Source organism: Prosopis cineraria, unplaced genomic scaffold (assembly GCF_029017545.1).
Source record: "Prosopis cineraria cultivar Desert tree isolate PC_DT_omini unplaced genomic scaffold, ASM2901754v1 PC4, whole genome shotgun sequence".
Taxonomy (NCBI): Eukaryota; Viridiplantae; Streptophyta; class Magnoliopsida; order Fabales; family Fabaceae; genus Prosopis; species Prosopis cineraria.
This window is the reverse complement of record NW_026555335.1, coordinates 21,309,344-21,324,553: the sequence shown is the minus strand read 5'-3', so window position 1 is coordinate 21,324,553 and position 15,210 is coordinate 21,309,344. Positions and strand designations below refer to the sequence as shown.

The window sequence follows — 15,210 nt, the reverse complement described above, 5'->3', positions numbered from 1 at the left end:
GAATTTTTATAGAGAAAATCTTTTCAAGATGAGTAAATTAACAAAAAGATAAAGGTATGGCTATATAGTTAGCCACTCCACAAAAATCAAAAGCCAATAGACCTTTAAAAATTGAAGACTATATTCTCCAAGATAGAACCTTAAAACCCCAAACATACTAGCAAGCAACATATTAGCATGCTACTGTTCAGTCAGAAAAACCAAACCCTAGCCAATATTCCTAAAGAATATATATGAAAGTTTGTTGGATAGAGCCATAATTCTAAAGAGAATGTATTTCTCATACAATACAGGCCATATTTCCGCCTCACAAGGAAGAAGAAATTCAAAATTATATTCCAACAAATATGAAAAAAAGATAGAAAATATTATGGGCTAATTTTGGTGGCATCAAGATCCATCACTATCACTCATTAAGAGAAAGATGAAAGCCTTTATAGTCAAATAAAGATTCATAAGATATTAACTTCAACTACATGGGGTTACTCACCTTTCACAACAAAAAAAAAATTCCAATAAACTATCATGAACAGACTTATAATTGTTATAATTATGATTATAAAGAGGTATGGTACAACGTTTTATAATACAAAAATCATGATCATTCCTAGTTTACCTTGTTAACTAGGGGTTGTTCAAATAGTTTTTCAAAATGGTTCAGTTTCATATTTTTGAACTAGTAAAGAAAAAACTCTCTCCACTTATGGTAGAGGGATATGAACATTTTAAAGAAAAATTTATTTTAAAGAAAATGAAAAGCCATTTTATTTCTTTTATCATATTAGAGCACAATGGCTAATAAGTTGGTGTTTTGCTGTGGTAAATGAAAGGCCACCATGTCCTACAGTCAATTACTTGGCTAAAAGATTGAGAGTCAGATGGTGGATAAAAAACAATCAAGAATATGCTAACACTAAAGCAGTTCTTTGATAGTTGAATATCAATATTAGAAATATTCCAAGATAGATATGAAGAGAAACCTCACAAGTAGCTTCCTTCATGGTTGAGAAAAATAAATTAATGACACAATTGGTAGCGGTAAAAATATAAAAAAAAATGGGTCTCTTATTCTAGAGGTAGCCTCACAAGCATCAACGACAACTTCAAATGTAGGTTCCTCTACACAAAAAATAGAGATTGATGACATATTTAGAGCCAACTTTGAACAATATCAGTTGGTGGTCGATAGAGAAAATAAAAGAAAAAGTCTTGCAAGAAACAAAGAGCCACAAAACTCAAAAGTAGGTGAATAAAAGAAGAAAAGAAAAAGAAAAAGGTGTCTTGGGAAACAGAGAGCCACAAAAGTCAAAAGTTGGTGAAGAAAAGAAGAAAAGAAAAGGAAAAGGTGTCATAGGAGAAAAGAATAACAAACAAAGAAGTTATAAAAGTCAAAAGAAGATGAAGAAAAAATGAGGCACCAAAAAAAAAATTTAACCACGGTTAAGAAAAGCAATCGTGGTTGCACAAAAGACATTCAAAGTTATTCTTCTAAACTCTATAAAATCAAAAGATCTTGAGTTTTATAAACATTGGTTTTTCCTACTCTTTGTCTCTCTCTCGTTATAAACTTATCCTTTTCCTTTCCTACCACTTGTAATATTTTCCTTCTTTCCTTCACCTTTCTCAGCCTTCTGTGTATGCACTCTATCCTTTTCTCTTATATATATATATATATATATATGTTCATAATTATACTCTAGTTTAATCTTTATATGTTTTAAATTGATCCTCTTTTGTATATGGTGTATATATATCTGTGTGTGTGTATCTATATATGTATACTGATAGGTTTGGGCTCACAGGCTTACCAACATTTCCACTTGGAAAAATTTAAACAGTATCAAATAAAAATAGTGTAAATAGATTAATCAGTAAGTGCAAAATCAACCAAGCTCTAATACCATACATGAAAGCGGATCGGTTTAAATAATATAAAGATTGAAACAAAATATAAATATAAACATATAACTTTTATTAATATAAAAGAGAAAAAGGCATAGAGCACTTGTAAAGAAGGTTGGAAGAGAGTAAAGGAAAGTAAGCCTAAAAGAAAGGAAAATATAACAAGTGGTGAGAGTTTTATTGGGAGAGTGAAGGGGTTAGACAATTCAATATCTATAAAACTCAAGATCTTTTGATTTTTTAGAGTTGAGAATAACTCGAGTTGATATGTCTTCTGTGGAGCTTAGATTGCTTTTCTTAATCATAGTTGAATTGCTTTTAGTGATTTTTCTTTTCTTTATCCTCTTTTGATTTTTGTGAGTTCCTTGTCTACTATCCTTTTCTCCTATGAAACCTTTTTCTATTCTTCTTTTCTTCATCAAATTTTTGGAAAAAAAAATAACAACAATTAATTTACAAGACATATTAACAAATTAGTCGATGCCAACCTTTAAGAAAAAGTTAATAAGAAAACATCTTTTGATTTTTCGTATATAACACAAACTATAGAAAAAGAAATAGGAATAAAGAAAGAAAAGACAATAGATTTATATGTTTTTAGAAGAAATAGTGATTGTTAAATCTAATTTTAGGTTAGGTTTAGATGAACTTGTATTCATCTGCCTAAGAGACAAATGACAAGATAAAGATTTTTTAAAATCTTTAGTTGGAATAATATAGTCAAATTTATTCAAAGGATCACTCTATTTTGATTGTTTACTGAATTATAATACAAGATTAAAAGATTAAGATTGTAGAGAAGCTTTAGTAATGGAAATAGGTAGTAAACACTTTTGAAAAAAAGGAGTCAAGTATATGGTTGTGCAATAGAGGATTATGTTTAAAATACACAAAACACTATAATTTTAAAGCCATAGAAGACTCCTAATGGAGAATAAAGCACAGTAAACCCTACTAGTTGGACCCTTTTAAAACATTAGTAATAATTCCAAAAAGAATAAAACATAGTAAAATACAATTACCTACTAGTTGAACCTTCCCAAAATTAGTTATAACAATGCAGTTAGAACATGGAAAACTACAAGAAATAGTAAGAACTTTTAAAGGAGATATAATTTATGAAATATTAAATAGGTCAATCTCTTACAAATTTAGAGAACAAACACCTATAATAATCTCAAAATCATCTATAGATAATTTCAGCATAGGATATAAATTAATGGGAGTAGATTTCAATCCAAAAATCTCTCAACCAATATATCAGGTGGAAACATCTAGAGTAAAGAAGAAAAAACTTTAGTGAAAACAGAGTTAGAAATATAGACAGTAATAAATAGAGAATTTCAACCATCTATCGACTAACAATCCATAAGAAATTCATTAATGGTAATAAGAAGAGAAGATTTTGAATTAAATAAAGAAATATTAAGAGAAGAATTTATGTTATCCAAAAATAGAGATAAAAGAAATTGGTTTTTTAAATATTTTTTAGAAGAAGAAAGAGAAAAAAATTAGAGAAACCTATTATAAAGAATTAAGATAATTAAGAGAACATATTTATATCATTAAGTGGTTAGAATTATATACTTATGATAATGGAATATTTAATCCCTTAAAAAAAATCACCCTTTGGTAAATGTCAACACAGCTAGAACTAAAAATTAAAAGTGTAGAAATAATACATCAATTAAAGCAACACATCCTCCCTAAGAAGAAATAACCATTAATATAGGAGAAATTGAAATAATAATCTCACCACTAAAGAGAATAAATTCTCAAGAAAATAAAGAAACACAAAAAACTGTACAGCCAAAAAACTATACAAATATAACTTTACATACAACAGGTTAACAATTAGAAAAAATAGAAAATAAATTAGAAAACAAAGCAATAAATAAAGCCTCTTTAATTAAAAACAAATAGATCCCATGAAATCAATATTTAAATATGAAGCTATATCTGTGGAACAAGCAAAAACACTTAATTTAAGAAAATGGAATATAATAGATAAAAATAAAACAAAAAACTGGTTATCAAAAATAAATAAAAAATTTGAAATGTTAAATTTAAAAGAAAAAAAAGTAAAGATAGAATAAATGTTATATGTGTACATCTATACATGTATATATACGCACATATCTATATATGGACACACACACACACGAACATCTATGTGTGTACATATCTATGCACATACACACATCTATATATGATTCATGGTGTCAGAACTTATTCATTTTGCACTTACTGATTGATCTATTTAAATTATTTTTATTTTATACTATTTAAATTTTTCTTAGTGAAAATGGTGGTAAGCCTATGAACCTGGGCTCGCCAATGTCTATAAGTCCGTTGGATTAAGTAGAGATGTTCCGTTCAAGCATAGGAAGAAAAATAAAGGTAGAAAATAAAACCTATTAAAAATTCAAAAATGAGTTAGTTCAGTAAGATATTATGATCTGAGTCCAAAATGGAAGAAAGGATAAGTCTTAAGAGTATCATTTTAAAGTCAAATATTAACAGTAAAGTTGAAGGAGAGATAGAAGAGGTAGAAAATGGTCAAATTTTTTGAAGAAACAGAAATAATAACAGTAAATTTACAAGACATATTAACAAATTGGTCAATGCCAAACTTTAAAGAAAAAGAAGTTTATAAAAAGACATCTTTTATTTTTTCTTATATAATGCAAACTATAAAAAATGAAATAGGAATAAACAAATAAAGACAATATTTTTATATGATTTCAAAAGAAATGGTTATTAAACATAAAGAAAAATATAATTAGATACATATAGGAATGATACAAGTTACAATTTAACTTAATATTATGTTAGGTTGAGATGAAACTATATTCATTTGTTTAAGAGATAAAAGAGAAGAAAAACATTTTTAGAAATCTTTAATAGGAATAAGACAGTCAAATTTGTTTGAAGGACTAGTCCGTTTTGATTGTTTTTTGAATTGTTATAGGATTAAAAGACAAAGATTGTAGAGAAGCCTTAGTTATGAAAATAAGTAGTCAAGGCTCTTAGAACAAAGAAGTCACATATATGGTCATACAATATAGGATTATGTTTAAAATACAGAAAACACATCGAAACTTTAAAGCCATAAAAAGAAACCCCTAAAGGAGAATCAATGTTAATACAGATAAGAGAACCCCTCTAAAACCTCAATAATAACCCCAAAAACAATGAAGCACAGAGAAATAAAGTTACCCACTAGCTGGATCTTCCCAAAGCTAGTTAAACTAGCCAGTTAGAATAAGGAAAACTGAAGAAAAAAAAATAATAAGAACTTCTAATGATAAATGTTAACATAGCTAGAATAAGAAATTGAAAGTGTAGAAATAATACATCAATTACAGCAACACATCCTCCCTTAGAAGAAATTAGTAAAGTACTTGAGCGATGTATGGGTTTTATATTATAGCTTTTTATAAAAAGGTTTGAAAGAATAACTTGTAGTAGACACTTTATCTATATATATATTATCCTGTACGTAATGGAGTTGTGTAATTATAATTATTTAGTAGTAAATATACATATCAGACTAAAGCAAATGGTAAAAACAAAATGTATACTATGTAAATGGATGTGATATGAGAAGTAGATTAACAAAAATTTATAATTATTTAGATCAAATTATCAAAGACATTTTTATAAATGATATTAAAAGTTATATCTTTAAAGCAATCATTCTGATCAAGAACTAATATATTTAGACTCTATGCTTCAAACATAAAAAATAATAACATATAATTGGTCATTGGTGAAAACAGGACAAGATATGTACGAATCAACATGACAAGGGATCTAGTCCTAGCTCTTATTAATGGGCATTGCCAAGGCCAACATAATGGGAAACTGCTTTCTTTTCATTAGGGGTGTTTATGGGACGGTATGGGAATGGGACACCCTTGTCCCATATGTTGTCCTGAAAAAAAGACTTGGATTAAATTTTTATTCCATATCCCTTCTCATCCTGAAAATCGTCCTGTTCCATTAGGAATTAGGATGGGACCGTCTTAGCTCTTATTAATGTTTACTTGTTGTTTGTGAAATTGTTTACTATTATTTTTATATAACTATGTGTATTGTGTTGTGAACTAATAAAATAGTAGCATTGTGAAAGAATATACATACAGGGGTGTGAGTATTGATTAAAATGAATTTGAGGTGACATGTGCATTGACATGCATTGCATTCGTGAGTATACCATGGATTATAGTAGGATTATGCAACCTTACTCTAAGGAGGTCTAGGAAGTCCTAATGATCTAAAGCATAAGGCTTGATTCTGCAACGATGGACTAAGGAGAATCTTGGTGATCCAAAGCATAGAGCTTAACTCCACCATGACGAACCTAGGATATGAATTGATTCAGGAGGTTACCCTATACTAGGGTAGAAGGTTGTGGTCCTACTCTATATAAGGTTAGAAAGTCTTGATGATCTAGAGCGTAGAGTTTAACTCCACCATGATGGACCTTGGAGACCACCCATATGCGAAGAGAATTACTTAATCTGAACACTAGTATGGTGGGTCCTATTCCATGTGACTGGAAGTCCTGGTTCGAGCATAGAGGTTAATCCACTAAGTGAAACTAAGAATGCATTAGCATGAGCATGATGAGATTGATGAGAATGAATTCTTGTATATGTATATGATATTGCTTTTATTGAAATACATGTTACTTTATCTCTTATTTATGATTTTGCTTACTAGCCGGTAATTAAGGTTACCTTCGAGTTACTGGGATATATGTCTCACTCTATTACTTTTGAACATAGGTGAAGAGAGCACGAGAAGACTGAGAAAGGAATCAAGAAAAGAGTAGCCTCACTTGGTAGTGGTATGACTGCCATTTGTGTAAATGAATGTATAGTGAGTTGTGATAGTAGAGTTGCCAACTAAGATGCATAAGTATATGTGAATGGATAATATGAGATATATGAATTGTATTGTGAAAACTTGCTTATATATATATATATATATGATGTTGCATCTCACCAAAAGTGCCCTAGTAGTGGGTATGCAAGTAGGCCTAGATACTATTCAAGTAAATGTATCTCATTATGTAAATTGTTCTACTTTTATGTATTTGTTGAATATGAAATTGATTGTGAATTGTATTATATATGTGAGAACTTAATACAAATGGTAAGGTGGAGCCCCATTTAAAAGAGTCAAGTATACTTATGATTCTTGACCACATAGTGAGGTAGAGCCTTATTTGAAAAATGTAAATAAGTCAAGTATACTTATCATTACATTAATTCTTACAAAAATTTTAGGCGAAAGATGCCAACTTAACTTATATCCTTTCCCTTTGAACCACTAGCACTAAAATATGAAAAAATGTAAATAATCACAGGTGAGACAAAAATCTCAATAACCAATATAGCTCATTAAACGTCTATTACCACAAATAATCATGTTAAAGTAATAAAAATCATATTATAGCATATATATGTAGTATATCACAACTAAATCATCACTTTTGCATATAATTCATATTTCAAACACTTTTACACCTTAGCATGATCAACTATCCATCGATCCTACAAAGTTTTCCGACACAAAACTATAGGCTCTTTTGGATCAATTACTTGTTGACCCAAGCATACTTGCCAAAGGTAATCTAACCCACCTATGGACTATGGCTTCCCTCTTTACACACTTGTGATAGAGGTGTTGTTGACTCCTAACTATACCCTAACGGGCACTAGGGAGTTGATAGACTATCTGGATGTCCCATGATAATAGTCCCATAATATGCTATATCGGATTACCCATGGTACTAGCCCATATAATGCTGCATCGAAAGTCCCATGGTGTTAGCCTAACTATATGGATTTTTTTCACTCTCATGTCTCCACACACACACACATTTCCACATATCTTGGGTGAACTCCCACCCCCTATGATCATGCTCTTTCACAATTTTCACTACTTATACACATTTCCTCAATATATAAGATCATAACATATATATACATCATTTGAAATCAATAACCTTTCGCAAAACTATTTCACAAACCAATGATCATGCTAAAATCATTTTCAATGCACATCATGCATAAAAAAAAACTCTTAAAACAATAAATTCATCATTTTGTTGTTTACTTCTAAATAGTTATAATAGTTGATAAATATAATAAACTATATGTTTATCTCAACTATTCTGTTTGATAGAAAGGGTTACCCATGTAACTTTAACCCTATTCAAACTCCTTTCTTGTAATTCATGCATTACACTAGAATCTACACAGAATTGGCATTTGGAGTTAATTCCTCTATGAACCAAAAGTGCCAATTATCATATTTAAGCACTTAATCGCTATTAAATCCACATTTCACACTCGATTATGCATATTGTCAACGATTGCCTCTCATTTCAAGCTTTAATGTTTTCTAACAATTTTCTCTCACTACTCTCTCTCTCTAAATTGGTGCAAGTCTCTAAATTGGGGCAAATCTTGCTTATAGCTTTAAAGCATTAGCTTAGTTTTGAAGAACATTTCTATTGCTATAAGGTAAGAAATCAACTCCTTAAAACCCTGGATTCAATTTCTTATTAGTTAAAACTAAGAGAAAATAGGGTAGATTCGGAGGTTAAGGCATTACATGACTTACCCAATAAGTAACAGGTTAGAAACACCGTCTTTACTCTTGATTATGCTTGCCCTAGCATATCCCTTACTCTTCTCCACGCCAGACCTCTTGTCTCATGCTCTCCCTTTCTGTTTTCATGAGCTGGCACATCCGTATTAATCGGATTTTTGATTCATGTGCTGCGGCGCATCTATCCCTTACTATAGCACGTGGCATAGTAAGGGAAATCCTCACTTTACTCACATGCTCTGTTCGAGACTCTATTCTTTCGCTCGTATCTATTCATATAACATCCCAAATGAGTCAATATAACACTTTATTACTCAGAACCTTAATCCCACATTAAATCACCAATTCATTCACTAATCAGCCATTAATGTAGGATTAGAAATTCAAGATGTTATAGATATAACCCTCCCCTATATCTGCTAGACACAAAAGAAGATTAACTAAATCATTACATTAATCACACCAATCAGTAATCAAATATTTTATTTGAAAAGCTTGGACCAAGACTCTGTTAACATCTAAAAGTTCATATTATTTCATCACATTTTTCTTAGATTCTAATCCATTTTAGTTCAATTGTATATGTTTTTATTGCCCAAATTAGGAAAATGTGCATTTTGTTTTGGGCATGTATTCTTGGCTTTAATTTGATATTGTTAGCCTAATTTCATGTTATTTTGATTGAAGTTTTGATTAGAAGCATTTCTGGAGCTTTGTGGACGTTTTTGGAAGGCTTTTGGATGAAGAAATCAAGAACAAAATGAATGATTTTCGTTAGCTATAAAAACAGTGCAAAACTACCAAGTCGTCTCAAAGTCGTGACTTTCGTTCGCGACTTTCGTCGCTGTTAGAAAAACGCTGCGTTTCATTTATCAGAAATTAGTTGGCTAAGACACATATAAGCTAAGAGCTCGACCTAGAATGCATTCTTTAGAATTTTAGACACTTTTGGAGGTTGGTTGTGCTAGGGTTTGGGCATTGGAAGAGTTGGGATCAAGAGATTGAAGCTTTAAAGGCATTTGGAACTCATTTTCTTCAGTTTTTCTATTCCTCTTCCCTTTCCTCTCTTATAATTTGAAATGGGTCCACTTATTTTGTATATTTGTAGCTTGTGGATGATTATGAGTAGCTAAACCCTTTGTTCTAGGATTATTTGGAACCCTTGTATGGATTAACACTATATTTCTCCTCTCTTTTTGTGATTAATGATATATATGTGTTTATTTTACTCTTTCCTTAATGCTTCTACATGATTGGCCATCATTTAATATTAGGTTTACTTAATTGATGTTTGAGAGGGCTAGGTTGAGTGTAGAACTTCGGTAAAATTGTGTAAGAACTTGATATTTGTATGTTGAATGGATGATTTTGCTAGTAAGATAGAAATATACTTGCTAACCTTGCATAGCCACATTAGGGTTGGTATTCAAAATTGAGTTTTATTAATTGTAACAAGAGATTGGGCAATTAATTTAATTAAACACTTATTCATGATTTAAGAGAGCTTGTCCAAGTATTTTTAGAACCCTAGGTTAGCACTTATTTTCATTAAAAGCATTTATGAGAGGAGGTAATTTTGATGTTATGAAATGCAAGGGGGATAAATAATCCTAGGTCCTAAATTGTGTTGGAAGCTTGTGAATCACTCACTTTTCTTTATTTTCTAGTGTTAGTTTCATTTGCAAAATCATTTTCACCTAACTTTGTGTAGCTCAACTTGATCAAATTTGCTTAGTCTTTTGCTTGATTATAGTTTTCTAAACAAATCCTCGAGGGAACAATACTCTATTCATTTTATATTACTTGCTACGACCCATGCACTTGCGGTGAGTAACAAGTTTTTGGCGCCATTGCTGGGGATTTGCTTTTGAAAATATTGTGGTCAACCTTAGATTAGTGATAGTAGATTTCACTTGAGCATTGTAAATATTGTTTCTTGTGTGTTTGTGTTTCATCTTATTGCTTGTTTTCTTGTGTTCTTATTTATATTTGTTCTTTTTGTGTGTTTTTGTGTTTTCTAGAGTTTTGTCTTATGCTTTCCTTGCACCAAGAATTAGTTTGTGTTTTTGTTCTCTTGGTGTATGGATTCTCCTTGGTGGACTAATAGGCCAAGCAGAGGATATGAGTATGATACTCATATAAATTCTAGTTATGCCACTAATGCTTGTGAATCCCAATATGATTATACTTGTTGTAATTTTTATGGGATTGATCACTATATAATGAGCAATGCTCCCATGTCTCACCTTTGAATTATGTGGAGGAAGATTACGCTAGGGCCCAAACTAACTTTCATGATAATACTCTTGACCTTAGATGGAATCATGAACAAGCATTGTCTTGGGATTTTACTCATTCTCTTTCCTCATATGCATCACATCCTCATACATCACACAATACTCATGTTGATGAAAGCACCCACATTCATGAGAAGAAGTCAACAATAGAGGATATGCTTCAACGTATCCTAGATAATCAAAACGAAATGAGAGCTTGGCAAGAAAAGAAAATTAATGAACATGCATTGGCTCTTCAAAATTTAACACTCCAAGCTAGTAAAATGGCTTCTACCTTTGAGTCTTTAAATCAAAAAGGTGTTTTTAATGATATTTCAAATGATCCTTATATAAAAGATGAGGACTTAAGTGAACAAATGACTGTAGGGTGTGTGAAAGAATTTCCAATAGCTAGTGATGATTTTGAGTGTGATTTTAAGTTTGAAGCTAATGAGGAAAGGAACAAAAAGTGTTTGGTTGATGCTTCAATTGTGGAGCCTTATCCATTGGATTTTGAAGAAAAGAGAAAAGAGGAAATTCCAAGAGTTTATATACTTGATCATCTTATAGAAGTTTTGACTCTTACTGATGAGAGTCAAGTAGATTTCATTAGGGGTTTAAAATATTAGGGGGCCTTGAATGATATTTGTGAAAAAATTGTATTAGAGCCTATCAATGGTCTTCTTGAATCATGTACCTTGAAATCAAATTTGATTAAGGGAACATGTGTTGCTTGTTTTGATGAATGCCCATTCTTGTTGAAGCCTTGTCATATGAAGAGAAATGAGGACAAGGTGATCTTAGTCTTTGATACCTTTGATTAGATATTTGTGAAGAAGAGTCAAGCTGTAGGACTATAAACCAAGCGCTATTTGGGAGGCAACCCAAGCTTTAAACCTCATCTTTTGATTTTTCCTTTGTAGTTTAGTTTTTTTAATAAATTATGTGTGATCTTGTATCTTTTGTAGGTTAATATAGAGATATGAGGAAGTGTGTGCCTTTGGAGAAGCAAGAAATGTGGCAAAAGACTAAAAGATTTCAAGAGAAGGGAAAATTTCAGGGAAGTCAAGCTATTTAAGTTGTTTTTATGATCATGAACTTGACTTGGCAATTATTTTGAGCTTATTAAAGTGAATGCAAATTTTTATGGTTTGATTCCCATGAAAAATGGTTCTTTTGGGGGTTTGATTGCATTTTAATTGAAAAAAATTGTTTTTGGTTGATGGGTGGTGGTTGGAGATTAATTTTGGAGTGAATTTGGTGATTGGGAGAGGTTTTAAGGGGTAATCAAATCAAATTGTTAAAACAGATTGCTGTAGAATTTTTGCTGTCAAAAGTTCTGATAGGCGTCCAAAGAAGATGAAAGTCGTGATTTCAAATTTAAGCCTAATCTGAAAGTCATGACTTTGGAAAAATTTTCAAAAAAAATTAAAAATTAAAAAAAGAAAGAATTTTTTCCTCTTGTTTTTTTTCTCTTGCCCAAACTTTACCCTCAATGAATGCTAACCTCACTCAATCACTTCAATACAAACCTTTTCCCCCTAAATCTTTCAGGTTCTTTCCCTTGTCACTATCCATAATTCTAGCCACTTGAGCTTTGTCCACTTTCGTTCTTTTTTAGCATGAATCACATTTGTCATTCATCCTCCTCTCTACCTCAAAGTTCCCAAGAGATCACATAGATTAGCTTGTCTTAATTCTAGTTCTATAGTTGTTTTGTTACCTGTGGATATTGTTGAAATACTCTTTTGTTACAGGTTGTGCTTTTTGTGTCTCTCATGCAACCTTTCTATTGTTGTTTGATTGTATAATTGCATGAGAAAGGGCCCTTACTTTCCTCTTTTGACAGTGAGGACACTGTTCAATTTAAGTTTGGGGTGAGGGTATTATTTTGGTTGATTTGACATGAACTTCAATTTTGAAACTTAGCTATTTATGGTTCCTCTCTTTTGAAATTTGAGCTAGATTGAGAAATTATTTATTGAACAGAATGCATGATCCAATGATAGAACGTTGCTTAAACTGTATGTTTTATAGGAAGTTGTGAGCAATATTTTGGCATGCTTGAATTGCAGGGTTAAGGCTTGCTTTCTAGTAATTTGTGAAATTTTCTTTTGCACTTTTGAATCAAACAATGATTTAAATGCCTCTATTAGGAAATTTTGTGGCAAGTTGATGTGCATTTTCTTTCTCAATTGAGAAACTCTAGAACCTATCTTGGAATCTCTTGAGGCATTTTAATCACTTCGCATGATATTAAAATATGATTTGGGCATTCTTTCAATTGCATTTGAGCCTTTCAAGCCCACCTATTGCATCATTTCCACTTGAACCCCTTTTTGAGCCTGGAATTAAAAATCTTATGTATTTTCTTTTTGAAACCTACATTAGACCCTAGCCTCTACAACTTGAAAACCATGAACTACTTTACTCTTGAGATAAGTGATGAAAAAAAATTGTGTGCTAGTGAGGAAGATTGGTTTAGTTATTTAAGGTGTTATTGTTGTAAATTTGAGTGTGAGGAATGGAAATGAAGTTTGAAATTCTACTAATTGTGCTCTTAAAAAAAAGTATAAAAAAATAGAAATATACATGAAAAAAATTGCAAAAAAAAAAAAAGAGTTTCAATATCAATAAATTTAGAGTACAAGAAATGATATTTGAGATAAGTTTGGGGTAAAGTATTTGGCTAGTAAGGATATAATTGTTGGCTTCTCATTGTCATTTATCTCAAGCTCTTTGAATTTCATTTATCCTTTCATTTCAATTAGCCCAAAATCTTCGGCCACGCTACAAGCTTACAAAGTCCCATTGATTTTGAATTATGTTAAGTGATCTTTTAGTGGAGAGAGAAGAAGAGTTTAGGCATATGAAGTCTTGATATTGAGCTTGTTCCATGCATATTGAGTTGTTACATTTTGACTTGATAATTGCAGGAAAATCATTCTCTGGTCACACACACACACATTTCTAAATTGTTGGAAAGCATGATCTTAATTTGTAAATCGGGCATTCCTTTATATTTCACTGCTATCCTCTTTGATATATATTTGGAGCAACTAGTAAGGATATTTTCATGCATGCTTAGTAGATGAATAATTGGTCAATCTAGATGTTTTATTACTTGTTTTACTCGAGGACGAGTAAAAATCTAAATTTGGGAGTGTGTTAACATCTAAAAGTTCACGTTATTTCATCACATTTTTCTTAGATTCTAATCCATTTTGGTTCAATTGTATATGTTTTTATTGCCCAAATTAGAAAAATGTGCATTTTGTTTTGGGCTTGTGTTCTTGGCTTTAATTTAATATTTTTAGCCTAATTTCATGTTATTTTGATTGTAGTTTTAATTAGAAGCATTTCTGGAGCTTTGTGGAGGTTTTCGGAAGGCTTTTGGATGAAAAAATCAAGAACAAAATGAATGATTTTCGTTAGCTATAAAAATAGTGCAAAACTGCCAAAGTCGTCTCAAAGTCGTGACTTTCGTTCGCGACTTTCGTCGCTGTTAGAAAAACACTGCATTTCATTTATCAGAAATTAGTTGGCTAGGACACATATAAGCTGAGAGCTCAATCCAGAATGCATTCTTCAGACTTTTAGACACTTTTGGAGCTTGGTTGTGCTAGGGTTTGGGCATTGGAAGAGTTGAGATCAAGAGATTGAAGCTTTAAAGGAATTTGGAGCTCATTTTCTTTGGTTTTTCTATTCCTCTTCCCTTTCCTCTCTTGTAATCTGAAATGGGTCCACTTATTTTGTATATTTTATAGTTTGTGGATGATTATGAGTAGTTAAACCCTTTTGTTCTAGGATTATTTGGAACCCTTGTATGGATTAACACTATATTTCTCCTTCTTTTTATGATTAATGATATATATGTGTTTATTTTACTCTTTCCTTAATGCTTCTACATGATTGGCCATCATTTAAATATTGGGTTCGCTTAATTGATGCTTGAGAGGGCTAAGTTGAGTGTACAACTTGGGTAAAATTGTGTAAGAACTTGATATTTGCATGTTGAATGGATGGTTTTGCTAGTAAGATAGAGATATACTTGCTAGCCTTGCATAGCCACATTAGGGTTGGTATTCAAAATTGAGTTTTATTAATTGTAACAAGAGATTGGGCAATTAATTTAACTAAACACTTGTTCATGACTTGAGAGAGCTTGTCCAAGTATTTTTAGAACCCTTAGTTAGTACTTATTTTTATTAAAAGCATTTATAAGAGGACGTAATTTTGGTATTATGAAATGCAAAGGGGATAATAATCCTAGGTCCTAAATTGTGTTAGAAGTTTGTAAATCACTCACTTTTCTTTATTTTCTAATGTTAGTTTCATTTGCAAATTATTTTCACCTAACTTTGTGTAGCTCAACTTGATCAAATTTGCTTAGTCTTTTGCTTGA

The 15,210-nt window shown here is 31.1% G+C and overlaps 1 long non-coding RNA gene across 6 annotated transcripts in view; it reads left to right on the top strand.

Annotated features, from left to right (window-relative positions):
• Positions 1–14,588, top strand: part of LOC129309156 (uncharacterized) — a 29,142-nt gene extending 14,554 nt beyond the window's left edge. The window contains exons 6-7 of one of the 6 annotated variants that reach the window (XR_008592856.1): positions 6,696–6,757; positions 14,150–14,588. This is a non-coding gene — a long non-coding RNA (uncharacterized LOC129309156). Of the gene's footprint in view, positions 1–6,695; positions 6,758–9,216; positions 9,725–14,149 lie in introns of those variants that run through there. The other 5 variants (XR_008592861.1, XR_008592855.1, XR_008592854.1 and 2 more) reach the window with 5 other exon arrangements.
• Positions 14,589–15,210: the final 622 nt, after the last annotated feature.